Here is a 15,497-nt window from a genome sequence, read left to right as displayed (position 1 = left end):
AGAAAACCATCGGACTTTACAAGCACGCATGCTCAGAACCAATGCAAAAGATCAGACAACAATACAGAAGTTGACCAAAGGTGGCGGTAAAGAGCAGAAAAAACACATGATTCTGTGAAGGTTGGCTGAAAAAGTCAGATCGTGTGTATGCTTTACAAGTTCACGGCCAACGCCCTTTGTACAGAAATCCACGGGAAAGTTTGTTTAACCACTTGCCGACCAGCGCACGACAATGTATGTCGACAGAATGGCATGGGCAGGCAAATGGGCGTACATGTACGTCCATTTAAATTTGCCGCCCTGCCATCGGGAGCGCGCCGCCGGCGGGGCGCTCCCGCGCTGGTCGGGACCTCCGTGTGTCCGGCCGCGGGACCCGCGGACTCGATCGCCGCGGGCATCCCCGCGATCGTCTCACGGAGCGGTCGAATGAAGAAATGCCGTTGTAAACAACATTTCTCCATTCTGTCTAGCAACTAGTGACGCTGATCTCTGCTCCATGTGATTGGAGCAGAGATCAGTGTTCACTAAATGAAAGCCCAACCCCCCCACAGTTAGTAACACACCCCTAGGAACACTTAACCCCTACACTGACACCCACTGGTTAACCCCTTCACTGCCAGTGTCATTTACACAGGAATCACTGCATTTATATAGCAGTGATTATTGTATAAATGACAATGGTCCCAAAAATGTGTCAAAAATGTCCGATGTGTCCCTCACAATGTCGCAGTCACAATAAAAATCGCTGATCGCCGCCATTACTAGTAAAAAAAAAATAATAAAAAATTATTAATAAAAATGCTATAAAACTATCCCTATTTTGTAAACGCTATAACTTTTGTGCAAACCAATCAATAATCGCTTATTGCGATTTTTTTACCAAAAATATGTAGAAGAATACGTATCGGCCTAAACTGAGGGAAAAAAATGTTTTTTTATATATTTTTGGGGGATATTTATTATAACAAAAAGTTAAAAATAATGCGTTTTTTTCAAAATTGTCACTCTATTTTTGTTTATAGCGCAAAAAATAAAAACCACAGGGGTGATCAAATACCACCAAAAGAAAGCTCTATTTGTGGGAAAAAAAGGACGTCAATTTTGTTTGGGAGCCACGTCGCACAACCGCGCAATTGTCAGTTAAAGCGACGCAGTGCCGAATCGCAAAAAGTGGTCTGGTCTTTGACCAGCAAATTGGTCCGGTCTGAAAGTGGTTAAAGTCCGATCGTGTGTATGAGGCTTTAATCTCCCTTGTTCTACCATTTTCTCCCTTGTTCTCCCTTTTTCTCCCTTCTTTTCCCCTATTCTCCCTCTTCTTTCTTTTTCTCCCTTCTTTTCCCCTATTCTCCCCTCTTCTCTCTTCTTCTCCCTTCTTCTCTCTTCTTATCTCTTCTTCTCCCCCTTTCTCCCTTCTTCTCCCTTCCTATCTCTTCTTCTCTCTTCTTCTCAATTTTTCTCTCTTCTTCTCACTTCTCCTTTCTTCTCTCTTCCTCTCCCATCTTCTCTTTTCTTCTTCCTTCTACCCTTTTCTCTCTTCTCACTTCTTTTTTCTTCTTCTCCATCCTCTCTTCTTCACCCTTCTATCTTCATCTCCCTTCCCCCCCTCTTCTGCCTTCTACCTTCTTTTCTTTTTTCACTTATGTCTTCTCCCTTTTTTAACCTTCTTCTTTTTCTCACCTTTTCTTTCTTCTTCTTCCCTTTTCTTTCTTCTTCTTCCCTTTTCTTTCTTCTTCTTACTTTCTATTTCTTCTTCTGCCTTTTCTCTTCTTCACCCTTCGTCCCCCTTCCTCTCTCTTCTTCTCCTTTCTTCTTTTCTTCTTCTTCCTCCCCCTGACCATAGTGTTTCCATTTTAGTTTTTTCTCAGATGGCACAAAGGGCCTTGGCACATGGTAGTGGTACATCCCTCACTGCCCCTTGCCAGTAATGGGCATAAGATGGCTGTTGCTTTAACCACTTGCTTACAGGGCACTTAAACACCTTCCTGCCCAGACCAATTTTCAGCTTTCGGTGCTCTCACACTTTGAATGACAATTACTCAGTCATGCAACACTGTACCCAAATGAATTTTTTGTCCTTTTTTTCCCACAAATAGAGCTTTCTTTTGGTGGTATTTGATCACCTCTGGGGTTTTTATTTTTTGCGCTATAAATGAAAAAAGACCGAAAATTTTGAAAAAAAACGCATATTTCTTTGTTTCTGTGACAGAATTATGCAAATTATTAATTTTTCTTCATAAATTTTGGTCACAATTTATACTGCTACATGTCTTTGGTAAAAATAACCCAAATTAGTGGATATTATTTGGTCTTTGTGAAAGTTAGAGAGTCTACAAGCTGTGGTGCGAATCGCACAAAATTGATCACATCTGATGTACTGGTGGCCTATCTCGCTTCTTGTGACCCGAACAAGTCAGGAAAGTACAAATACCCCCCAAATGACCCCTTTTTGGAAAGTAGACATTCCAAGTTATTTAGTAAGAGGTATAGTGAGCTTTTTGATGTTGTCATTTTTTTCCCACAATTCTTTGCAAAATTAAGATTTTTCATTTTTTTTTTTTTTCTCCACAAAATTGTCATTGTAATAGGTTATTTCTCTCACGTGGCATGTGTATACCACAAATGACACCCCCCAAAAAATTCTGCTACTCCTCCTGAGTATTACAATACCACATGTGTGGGACTTTTTCACAGCCTGGCCACATAGAGAGGCCCAACATGCAGGTAGCGCCATCATGTGTTCTAGGAACATAAGTTACACATCTAACTTGTTGACTATTTATTACACTTTTGAAGCACCAGGACAATGACACGTGACACTGATGACAGATGGCACTGATACGTGGCAATGATGACAGGTGGCACTGATGACAGATGGCACTAATATGTGGCACTGATGACAGATGGCACTAATATGTGGCACTGATGACGCGTGGCACTTATACGTGGCACTGATGACACGTGGCACTAATACGTGGCACTGATGACACGTGGCACTGAAACGTGGCACCGATGACAGATGGCACTAATACGTGGCACTAATATGTGCCACCGATGACAGATGGCACTAATACATGCCACCGATGACGCGTGACACTGATGACAGATGGCACTGATAAGTGGCATTGATGACACGTGACACTAACAGATGGCACGTGACACTGACAGGTGGCACTGATGACAAATGGCACTGATACGTGGCACTGATGACAGATGGCACTATGTGGCACTGATGACACGTGGCACTGACGGCAGGTGGCACTGACGGCAGGTGGCACTGACGGCAGGTGGCACTGGGGGCAGGTGGCACTGACGGCAGGTGGCACTGGGGTGGATGGCACTGGGGGCAGGTAGCACTGGGGTGGATGGCACTGGGGGCAGGTAGCACTGGGGTGGATGGCACTGGGGGCAGGTAGCACTGGGGTGGATGGCACTGGGGGCAGGTAGCACTGGGGTGGATGGCACTGGGGGCAGGTAGCACTGGGGTGGATGGCACTGGGGGCAGGTAGCACTGGGGTGGATGGCACTGGGGGCAGGTAGCACTGGGGTGGATGGCACTGGGGCAGATAGCACTGCTGGGGGCGGATGGCACTGCTGGGGGCGGATGGCACTGCTGGGGGCGGATGGCACTTTTTATTTCATTTTTTTTTTTTTTTTTTTTTCCGGAATCAGAACGGCTGCCGCTGCAGCCGTTCATCTCTCCCCTCTCGCACTGTCTGTGCGAGGAAGGAGAGCGGCGCTGCGAGATGATCTCATATGTTTACATATGAGATCATCTCCCATTGGACACGCCGATCACGCTGTAAACGGCCGCTGTGATTGGCCGTTTACAGCGATCTGTGTTTGCCTGTCCCCGGGGGACACGGCGAACACAGAACTTCCGCGATGCGCGCCCGCGGCGGCGCGCATTGCGGAAGTAAACATCAGGCCGTCCAGGGACGACCGCCCAAACGAACGCGCCTGCTCTACGGCCGTAAATCGGCTATAGGGCGGGCGCGAGGAGGTTAATGACATAGCAGAGCTTTTGCAACTGTGGTTCGTCAGTTTGTCCAGTGAGGTTTGTGACTCTAGCTCCCAGCACCTTCACTTTGGCAAAAGCGTTGCTCAACCGTGGTGTTTTACAATGCTGGAATCTCACGTGTGGACAAGCCCTTAGGGAAGAGGAAAGTGGAGGGATGTTCTGTAGTCATGACATAGGGTAATATTGCTCCATAGATACTGTACGATGACTAAGTGTTGTCACCCTAGGACAGGAAGCGTACTACTGGCAGGATCACTAGGTAACTATAAATGAAATAAAAAGGACTGGCTTCAATATATTACATTTGGTTCTTGGATTTGTATGCATTTTATACACTGAATGAGCAAAGTGCAGGTTTACTTTAAGGCAACAGAATAGTCAAAATTCAAACACGGTGGCGATGAGCCAACCAGGTCAGCATTGTTTAATCAGAATGGTAGGCGGGGGGATTAGCATTCGGACTCCGGAGGCTTTATTTTTCTATATGAAAATGGACGTACACTTTAAAACTACCTCCATACTCCCCTTTCAAGGCTCTATTCTTGTAAGCTGACAAGGAGCTTAGATGTAAAAGGCCTTCGTCAAAGCCAGGTTTGAACACCACGGATATTTTATTCTACGTATCACTTTGAAAGCCTTTATGAGCACTCAAGTTATTTTGTGTTTTTATTCTGGGCTCTGATGTCTCGCTTACAATGCCTTCTGTAGAACAAGGAATGACTTGCTCCCAGCCATATCTCCTCTGTAGCTCTCCGACAGCAATTTTCCTCCATTTAGAACACTGCGTTCATATCCTTTCTGGATCCATTCACGGCGGCAGGGCGGCTTTCTTCTCGGCTCATTGTGCTACTGTTTTAAATAACACCTTAGAGATAATACTCTTTTAGTTCTTCCTGTGAAGTGACAAAACCATAATTAGCTCATTCAGGTGGAGTTTTGCATTGTGTTGGAACGTGTGTTCTTCACTTTTCTTGGCGTTGTATATAGTGAAAAGCAGATGTTGCATTCTGGGAGATGGAACGGCGGGGTGCCTTGATATTGGCGAGGCTCTTTAGAAGTACGCTCCAATCAAGCATAAAAAAATTATAGTGGGCAAAATTTGTCGGAAATATAACATGAAAGCTCTGGGAAAAGTAACAGTGCAGGAAAAGTAAAGGTCCTGGAAAAGTTTTGGTCTGGAAAAAGTATTGGTCAGGGAAAAGTAAAAGTTCAGGAAAAGTATTGGTCCAGGAAAAGTCCAGAAAAGGTATTAGTCCAGGAAAATTATTAGTCCGGGAGAAGTAAACGTTCTGGAAAAGTATTAGTCCAGGAAAAGTATTAGTCTGGAAGAGGTAAACGTTCGAGGAAAGTATTAGTCCAGGAAAAGGAAAAGTTTGGGAAAAGTATTGGTCTGGGAGAAGTAAAAGTCCAGGAAGAGTATTAGTTCAGGAAAAGTAAAAGTTTGAGAAAAGTGTTATGCCGCGTGCACACGAGTGGAATGTCCAACCGAAACAGTCCGACGGGAGCTTTTCATCGTATATTCCGATCGTGTGTATGCCCCATTGGACCTTTTATGTCGAAAATTATGATGGACCTAGAAATAGAACATGTTCTAAATATTCCCGACAGAACCAATTCCTATTGGGAAAACTGCTCATCTGTATGCTGTGACCAAAAACGACGCATGCTCTGAAGCAAGTATAAGACGGAAGCTATTGGCTACTGGCTATTGAACTTCCCTTTTCTATTCCCGTTGTATGTGTTGTACATCACCGCGTTCTTGACGATCGGACTTTGGTGTAATTGTGTGTACACAAGACAGTTTCAGTGGAATTCCATTGGAACTCCGTCCGAAAAAACCTTCCGCACTACAGCACAGTGGTGTAGTGGTTAGCACTCTCACCTAGCAGTAAGAAGGGTCGCTGGTTCAAATCCCAACCACGACACTACCTGCCTGGAGTTTGCATGTTCTCCCTGTGCCTGTGTGGGTTTCCTCCGGGTACTCCGGTTTCCTCCCACACTCCAAAAACATGCAGGTAGGTTAATTGGCTTCTGTCCAAAAATTGGCCCTAGTATATGAATGGGGACCGTGAATTGTGAGCTCCTTGAGGGTAGGGATCAATGTGAGTGTACAAGGATAGGGACAATTGTAGACACTCACTCAGGTTGAACTGGATGGACTGGTGTCTTTATTCAACCTAACTAACTATGAAACTATGAGAGTTTATTCTGATGGGAAAACCGGACGTGTGTACAGGGCATAAGTCTAGAAAAAGTAAAAGTCCAGATAAAAGTAAAGGTTTGGGCAAAGTATTATTCCAGGAAAAGAAAAAGTCCAGAAAAAGTTAAAGTTTGGGAAAAGTATTAGTCCAGGAAAAGTAAAAGGTCAGGAAAAGTATTAGTCTGGGAAAAGTAAAAAATTGGGAAAAGTATTAGTCCAGGAAAAGGAAAAGTTCAGGAAAAGCATTAGTCTGAGAAAAGTAACCATCCAGCAAAAGTAAAAACCCTCCCTTGTGATAGGGTTGTGCCCGCACTGCAAGGGTTTACTGCTCGTTTCTGTCTAGGAGATGGGAAATGCACTTTAACTTATCTGATCCTCTGCTTCCCCAGCAGACAGCCCTCTCCCATGCGCCAGCATTGAACTGTCCCTCTGCATCATCATGTCCAATGTATGTCACGATGACATCAGAGGACCTTAGACTAAAGAAGCAAAGAGGAGCAGAGGCTGTTGGGGTCAGTCTTACAACCAGGAGGGAGCCTGGTAAGAGGAGGACCAGGTAAGTAAAACTGCTTTACCTGGCCCCCCTAGACATAGAAGAGCAGCTAACCCTTGCAATGTGGGTGCACATGGGAGTCACTTTGGGCGGGGGGCCCATGGAACCCAGAATCCCTTGAAGAGGTTGGGAAACCCTTGTTTCAGCTCCCCATGCACCTCCTATGTCTAAGTTACCCTGTGTCTATTAGGGGCACAGTGTGACCGAGAACCCCAGTCTGATCTGTACTAATCGGACTCATTGTACAACCACACACTGCAATGTTGTGTGTGTGTATATATATATATTGTAAGGGATCTTCCCGGGGTAGGGTGTGTTTGGACACAGTTCACAGCAGACTTGGAATTTATAAAGCAGATCTTGGCGTTTATTCGTGGTACAAACAGTCCAGCAAACAAAAATATACAGCAACACCGTGCTTTCTAAGTACAACAAAAATAAAAGACCTAGCCCGGCTGGGCGCTTACTAACAGGTTCTTCTCACCTATCTGACACTTACAAACACAGCGTCTTTCGCCTGGATATCGCAGGGTGAGTTTTAGCTCCAGCAGTGGCTGTGCTTGCAGCTTCCTTCAACACACAGACTGTTCATTCCCTGGCTGAGAGCAATCACCTGCAGGCCCAGCAGAGCCTTTACCTTCCCAGGCTAATTAGGATCAAAGCTCACCTGATCCAAAACCCAGAACTGGATCGGGGGGTGTGGAATGACAGGTCCCTCTACCAAACCTACCTGCCATTCCATATAAACCCAGGCCCGGCAAAATTAAATAACAACTCAGCAGCATATCGCTGCTGAGAAACTGATCCATCCTGGATTTACCATCTCACACTGTGTAGCAACCTAGGTGAGATGTACACCCCCTCGATCACTTCTCCAGTGACATGTCTACATATCCCCCCCCTCTTTTTCAGACCGGAGGGCTGAGCCTTTTGTCCCCACAGACAACTTACCCTTGACAATGCGTCAGCATTTGCCTGTAATTTCCCTGGCCTGTGTTCCACAGTGAAATTAAAGTTTTGTAGGGAGAGAAACCATCTAGTCACTCTTGCATTTCTCTCCTTGTTTAACTTCATCCATGTTAGGGGGGCATGGTCTGTCACCAACTTGAATTTCCTGCCTAGCAAGTAATACTTTAAAGATTCTAGGGCCCACTTTACTGCTAAACATTCTCGCTCCACAATGGCATAATTTTTCTCGGCCGGGGTTAGTTTTCTACTCAAGTACGTCACTGGATGCTCCTCACCATTCACTACTTGTGAGAGTACTGCACCTAAGCCTGTGTTAGAGGCATCTGTCTGGACCAGAAATTCTCGCCTGAAATCGGGGGTAACTAAGACAGGTGGTTGGCACAAGGCAGACTTAAGGCTTTGGAAAGCCTTCTCGGCCTCTGGGGTCCACGTGACCATTGCTGTCTTTCCGCCCTTTGTCAAGTCAGTTAGTGGAGCAGCAACTGAGGCAAAGTTCGGCACAAATCTACGGTAATACCCCGTAATACCCAGGAAAGCTCTAACCTGTTTCCTTGTCAGGGGTCTAGGCCAACTCTGTATTGCCTCAATTTTATTTAGCTGTGGCTTAATCAACCCTCTCCCAATAATGTAGCCCAGATATTTGGCCTCTTCTAGGGCTAGAGCACACTTCTCGGCATTTATGGTCAACCCCGCATCACTTATGGCATCCAACACGGCCTGTACCTTACAGAGGTGACTTTCCCAATCAGGGCTAAAAATGACCACATCATCGAGGTAGGCAGCTGAGTAATCACGATGTGGTCGCAGAATCAAGTCCATCAACCTCTGGAAAGTTGCAGGCGCTCCATGTAACCCGAATGGCATCACTACATACTGGAATAGCCCATCAGGGGTGGAGAATGCAGTTTTCTCTTTAGCCTCACCAGAAAGTGGAATCTGCCAGTAGCCCTTTGTGAGATCGAGGGTGGTTATGTACCTGGCGTTACCCAACTTCTCAATCAACTCATCTACCCTGGGCATAGGATACGCATCGAACTTGGAGATCTCATTCAACTTTCTGAAATCGTTACAGAACCTCCAAGTTCCATTGGGCTTTGGGATTAGCACAATTGGGCTGGACCATTCACTCTGTGACACTTCAATTACCCCCAGAGCAAGCATACGTTTTACCTCGGCAGATACGGCTTCCCTACGTGCCTCCGGTATCCTATAGGGCTTAAGGTTTACTCTGCTTCTAGGCTCAGTTTCAATGTGATGATGGATGAGGTGTGTACGCCCTGGGAGGTCAGAGAACTTGTTTTTGTTTTTCTGTAAAAATTCCTGAGCCTCCTGTTTCTGTGACACTGATAGAGTACCACCTACCTTGACTGGAGGGATTGGTTGTGACAAATTATTAACAGTATTTGTCGCCACCAAGGATTCCCTGTCTTTCCAGGGCTTGATCAAGTTTATGTGATAAACTTGGAAAGGCTTCCTTCTACCTGGTTGGTGCACCTTGTAGTTCACCTCACTGATCTTTTCAACAATTTCATAGTGACCTTGCCACTTCGCCAAGAATTTACTCTCAACAGTGGGGACTAGTATAAGGACCCTATCGCCTGGGTTGAATGTCCTGATTCTTGCGGACCGGTTGTAAATTCTACTTTGGGCCTCTTGAGCCCTCTGGAGGTGTTCCCTTACCAGGGGCATTACAGTGGCTATACGGTCCTGCATTTGTGCTACATGCTCAATAACACTCTTGTATGGGGTGGACTCATTCTCCCATGTCTCTTTTGCAATGTCCAGTAGACCCCTAGGGTGACGACCATAGACCAACTCGAATGGTGAGAACCCTGTGGACGCTTGGGGCACCTCCCTAATAGCAAACATGAGGTAGGGTAATAAATGATCCCAGTCACGACCATCTTTTGCCACCACTTTCTTCAACATATGTTTCAAAGTTTTATTAAATCTCTCCACCAATCCGTCCGTCTGGGGGTGGTATACAGAGGTACGGATGTGTGAGATTTTAAATAGTTTGCATAACTCCTTCATTACTTTCGACATAAATGGCGTACCTTGGTCAGTTAGGATTTCTTTGGGGATCCCAGTCCTAGAAAACATATAAAACAACTCACGTGCAATTGTTTTCGATGCGGTGTTTCTTAAGGGTACAGCCTCAGGATAGCGGGTCGCATAATCCATGACTACCAAAATATACTGGTGTCCTCTAGTTGACTTTACAATGGGACCCACTAAATCCATGGCAATACGCTCAAAAGGCACCTCTATAATAGGGAGTGAAACCAAAGGACTGCGAAAATGTGACACTGGGGCACTAACCTGACATGTGGGGCACGACTCACAGTATTTTTTAATGTCATCATATATGGCCGGCCAAAAAAACCTCTGGAGAACCCTCTCTCGCGTTTTGTCAGTCCCCAAGTGTCCCCCAAGAACATGGTTATGTGCCATGTCAAGCACCTGACGCCGGTACGGCTTAGGTACCAGAAGCTGTTCCACAATCTCATCCTTAACCTTATTGACTCTATAGAAAAGATCATTAGTCACCGAAAAATGTGGAAATCTTTTTTCAGCATCTGGTTCCTGAGGTACCCCGTTCATAACAGCAACCTGCTCTCTCGCATTTTTGAGAGTGGGGTCCTGTAATTGTGCAGCCCCAAAATTATCGCTAGACACCTCTAAGTCTAGTATATTTTGCTCAGTGGGAGGAGCCTCCTCCTCCCCAGCCAGGACCTGCAAAGGAAAACAATCATTTTCATCCTGTACACTTTTATCATTCACAGTGGACAAGGCAACCACCTTAGAGGTATCCTCACTCCTTTTGGGGATTTTTCTTTTTTCCCAGAGAGCCCAGAATAATGGAAAATCGCGCCCCAATATTACATTATGCATGAGGTTTTTAACCACACCCACTTCATATTGTACTGTGCCTTGTTCAGTCCCGACTTTAGCCAGCACTATAGGGTACACTTTTGTATCACCATGTATGCACACAACACTCATATGCTTTTTAGACTCTAAGTCCCCAGTCACCAGGCTAGCATGCACCAAGGTTACGAGGCTTCCTGAGTTCATTAACGCTTTAACAGGAAAGTCATTGATTGTGATGTTGCAGACTTGCGGTTCAGTCTCTAGTCCAGGAACTGCAGCACAAGATGGTTCCGCAAACAGCGACTGACGCCGGCTAGCGTCACACTCCATGGGTTCAGTGGTAAGAGGGCAATGGGCCGACACGTGTCCCGCCTCATGGCATCTCCAACACTGGATAGGGCCTGGTCTCTTTGGCAAGGAGTCCTTTTCAGAGCCCCTTAGCCATCACCAGTCTTTTGTCCCTGAGACACCACTTGAGCCCTTTTCCCTCCATCAGCACCCCTCCACACTCCCCCAATAGATGGAAGTCTCTTACCAGCTGACGGCACAGATCTGGCGCTCCGGGGAGGTGAAGATGCTGCAGGAACATCACGGAGGTAGTCCTCAGTCGCCTGGAACCTCTCCACAAGGTTGACAAGTTCGTTTGCATTCTTAGGATCACCTTGTCCCACCCAGCGTTGCAGGTCAGTAGGAAGCGCTCGGAGGTAGCGATCCATCACGACCTTCTCTAGGATTTGTGCAGGAGTAGAAGTGTCTGGCTCCAACCACTTTCTTGCCAAATGGATTAGGTCATACATCTGGGACCTCGCTGATTTGTCCAGACTGTAGCTCCAGTTGCGTACCCTCCGGGCACGGACTGCAGTAGTAACTCCTAGTCGGGCAAGTATCTCCTCTTTTAGCCGAGTATAGTCCTTAACCTCTTGCTCACTGAGGTCATAGTAGGCCTTTTGAGGTTCACCTGTTAAATAGGGCGCAATTACCTCTGCCCACTCAGCGGCTGGTAACTTCTCTCGCTCAGCCACGCGCTCAAATACTGTTAGATAGGCTTCAACATCGTCCTCAGCAGTCATCTTTTGCAGCGCTTTCTGCACAGTCCTTCTCCCAAAAAAAATCTCTGGAGCGGCTCCCATCACTGTGGGTGGATTAGCAACCACAGGCGCCTCTCGATTTGCTATCAGGTGCTCGATAAGTTGTTGTTGTGCAGCCATGGACTGTTCATGTCGTCTATTGACCTCTGTCTGAGCCTGCTGTTGTTGCAAACTCACTTGCATAAACTGCTTCAGCATCTCCTCCATGTTGCTGGACTGTTCTTGGAGTGTAGTTGCAGCTTTCACCCAGGACATCAGCAGCTGTAGCCAAGTCTGTCCACACCGTTGCCCCTAGCAACCGTGTTGCCCGCTACCTCCACCAATTGTAAGGGATCTTCCCGGGGTAGGGTGTGTTTGGACACAGTTCACAGCAGACTTGGAATTTATAAAGCAGATCTTGGCGTTTATTCGTGGTACAAACAGTCCAGCAAACAAAAATATACAGCAACACCGTGCTTTCTAAGTACAACAAAAATAAAAGACCTAGCCCGGCTGGGCGCTTACTAACAGGTTCTTCTCACCTATCTGACACTTACAAACACAGCGTCTTTCGCCTGGATATCGCAGGGTGAGTTTTAGCTCCAGCAGTGGCTGTGCTTGCAGCTTCCTTCAACACACAGACTGTTCATTCCCTGGCTGAGAGCAATCACCTGCAGGCCCAGCAGAGCCTTTACCTTCCCAGGCTAATTAGGATCAAAGCTCACCTGATCCAAAACCCAGAACTGGATCGGGGGGTGTGGAATGACAGGTCCCTCTACCAAACCTACCTGCCATTCCATATAAACCCAGGCCCGGCAAAATTAAATAACAACTCAGCAGCATATCGCTGCTGAGAAACTGATCCATCCTGGATTTACCATCTCACACTGTGTAGCAACCTAGGTGAGATGTACACCCCCTCGATCACTTCTCCAGTGACATGTCTACAATATATATATATATATATATATATATATATATATATATATATATATATATATATATATATATATATATAATGCACTGAAATGTGTGTAAGCCCTCATTCACAGTGGATGGGGCTTTGAAATTGCATGATGTGAAAGCCGCATGTCAGTGCGACTTCAGGTGCGACTTGGCTGACATCTGTGCGACTTCATGCACAGATGTCTATGCAAGTGTCACAACGGAAATTGGCAAAAGTAGTGCAAGAACTATTTTTTCAAATAGGTACGGCACCACAAAGTAACTTTGAACAGTTCCATTGCCAACCAATGTGACTTGTTTGGACTTGTTAAATCGCATGACAAGTCACACCAGTGTGAATGGGGGCTAAATGCGTCAAAACCCCCAATGCACCTCTCACTAGCAACCATTGGTCAGAAGAAACATGCCTTTGAAAAAAAATATATGCAGAAAACGCACAGAAATGCACATAAGTGCGCATAAAACACACAGAAATAGGCAAAATGCATCACAGGCATGTTTTTTTATGTGAATGGATCCTTGGGGTACACTTTACGGCAATTGACTAAGCTTACTTTAATAAATTAAAATATCTAAAAAAATAAATATATTATCATTAAAAAATATATATATATTGAATGTGATTAAAATATTCTTCTTCTGATGGAAGTTTGAATTACATGATATGATGTCCCCTCTCCCCACCTTTTTTGAGTTTCAGTGTCACGGGCGGTCTTTGGAGTTCATGTAATGTGACAGCCGACTGTCTGAAAGTCTTTGCTGGTTCAGCAGTGGTGCCCTCCTGGGAGGGTTAGGGTTCCTCTGTGCGGTGGCAATGTTGATTTTACAACTATTTCCCTGGAGTATCTACATTATACCATCAGACTAACCGGCAGCCCCGTACACCGATCTGTCTCCTCTCTGTGTGTTGCCAGTCTTGTTAGATTGTATCTTATAGGAAGGTATTTGAGTCTTTATTAAAGAAAACCTCAGCTGAGTATTATATACATCTAAACCAGGGGTAAGCAACCTCGGCCCTCCGGCTGTTTTGAAACTACAAGTCCCATGAGACATTGCAAGACCCTGACAAGCACAGGCATGACTCCTAGAGGCAGAGGCATGATGGGATTTGTAGTTTCACCACACCTGGAGGGCTGAGGTTGCCTACCCCCGATCTAAACTAATCCCGTGACCCATATGCAGTTTTATGTAAAAAACAAAAACAAAATCTGAAACCCTTTCTATGAAGATCTGAAAATCACATCCAGTTGTTGGGAAAGCAAACTTTCAGTATTATTCAGCTAAAGGCATTTCAGACACATCAATGTAGTGTCCACCAGCTTACAGTTATTTTAGAAAGCAGCCACAGCATAAGTAGAAAAGCCTGTCCCCTACCATCATGCTGCAAAAAAGGACTCTTGCTTTGTTGGTGGAAGCAGTGGTCTCTCTGCAGAGATCCAACACATATTTTACCGAGTCAGAACTAGAGTTTTGCAGTCAGGAGGTAGCATGAACAAGGAGGCAGCAATGTCATATTCTTTATAAAGCAGCTGCAGCATGCATAGAAAAGCCTGTTCCCTGCCAGCAGGCTGCAAAAAGAACTCTTACGTTGTTGGTGGAAGCAGGGGTGTCTCTGCAGATATCCGACACATCCTCGATTGAGTAAGCAGCCCCAGCATGAGTAGAAAAGCCCGTTCCCTATCAGCATGCTGCAAAAAAAAGGACTCTTGAGTTGTTGGTGAAAGCAGGGGTGTCTCTGCAGTGATCCAACACATCCTCAGCTGAGTCAGAACTACAGTTTTACAGTCAGGAGGTAGCATGAACAAAGTGCAAAACCATTTCCTTTGGAAAGCAGCCAAAGCCTGAGTAGAAAAGCCTGTTCCCTACCAACATGCTGCAGAGAAAGTCCCTTGCTCTCTGTGTGGAAGCAGTGGTCTGTCTGCAGAGGTCCGACATGCCACTTGCTGAGTTAAAGCTAGAGTTCTCCAATCAGCAAAGCTCATGTTATCTCCTAACTGCAACCTATTGGTTTGACTCAGCTGGAGATGTGCTGGGAAATTTCTCAAATGGAAACACAGATTAGGTATTTTTTTTTTTTCTGTAGAATGGAAAAGGGTTAGTATTTTATTTATTTTTTTCTTTTACTATTTGTGCCTTCATGTCCAGTGACATCTTCTCCCTGCATTCTTTGTAGGAGTGTCACAGGGACAGGAAATGAGGGAGAATCCCCCCCCCCCCCCCATAAATTAACAGACATAAGCTGAGACTAGACAGAAATGTTAACTCTTCGACACTCTGTCCAAACTAAAATGTGTGCTGCATAGAATGCATTAAGATAAAAAATCTTCTGCCTTTACAACTCCTTTAAGGTTTAGTTCACACTAGATGTGGTGCAAATTTACAGCGAATTTGCTGCAAATCCGCACGGCATGAAAATTGCAACCCATACATGCAAACCGATTGCGGAGTGTATGTTAAGTTAAAAACACCCCAAAATCGGTTTACAAAACGCAGCGCAATTTGCAGAATCAAAATGCATGGGTGTGAAAGCCCATGAGATCTGATTCTGGTGCGGACAAAAAAAGGGTCCTGCATGAGTTTTGTGTGAATGCGGTACATTTTGAGCCAAACAAATCCATGTCTCAAATCGCACACCAGAGGCACCTCATGTAATTCGCACAGGAATGCGCTGCGATTCCTGAGCGTCTTACATGCGGTGTCCCTCATCGCAGCAGTGTGAACCTGGCCTAAAGCTGAACTGTATTTCTGTCCATCCAGTCTTGAGTTTTACACTGCTCTGGCACATCACAAAGCAGGTCAGCGGAAAGAGATCAGCGGTAGGAGGTCAGCGGTGAGAGAACGGTGAAAGGT

General features: G+C 45.6%; 1 protein-coding gene across 3 annotated transcripts in view; it reads left to right on the top strand.

The window, feature by feature from the left end:
• The window catches only part of PLXNB1 (plexin B1), a 344,778-nt gene that overhangs the window by 144,517 nt on the left and 184,764 nt on the right, over positions 1 to 15,497 (top strand). The gene's annotated exons all lie outside the window — the stretch shown is intronic.

Source organism: Lithobates pipiens, unplaced genomic scaffold, assembly GCF_037356315.1.
Source record: "Lithobates pipiens isolate NorthernLeopardFrog02 unplaced genomic scaffold, aLitPip1_a1.2 Scaffold_23, whole genome shotgun sequence".
NCBI classification, from domain to species: Eukaryota; Metazoa; Chordata; class Amphibia; order Anura; family Ranidae; genus Lithobates; species Lithobates pipiens.
The sequence above is the reverse complement of the archived record's forward strand: the minus strand, read 5'-3'. Positions and strand labels throughout refer to the sequence as shown.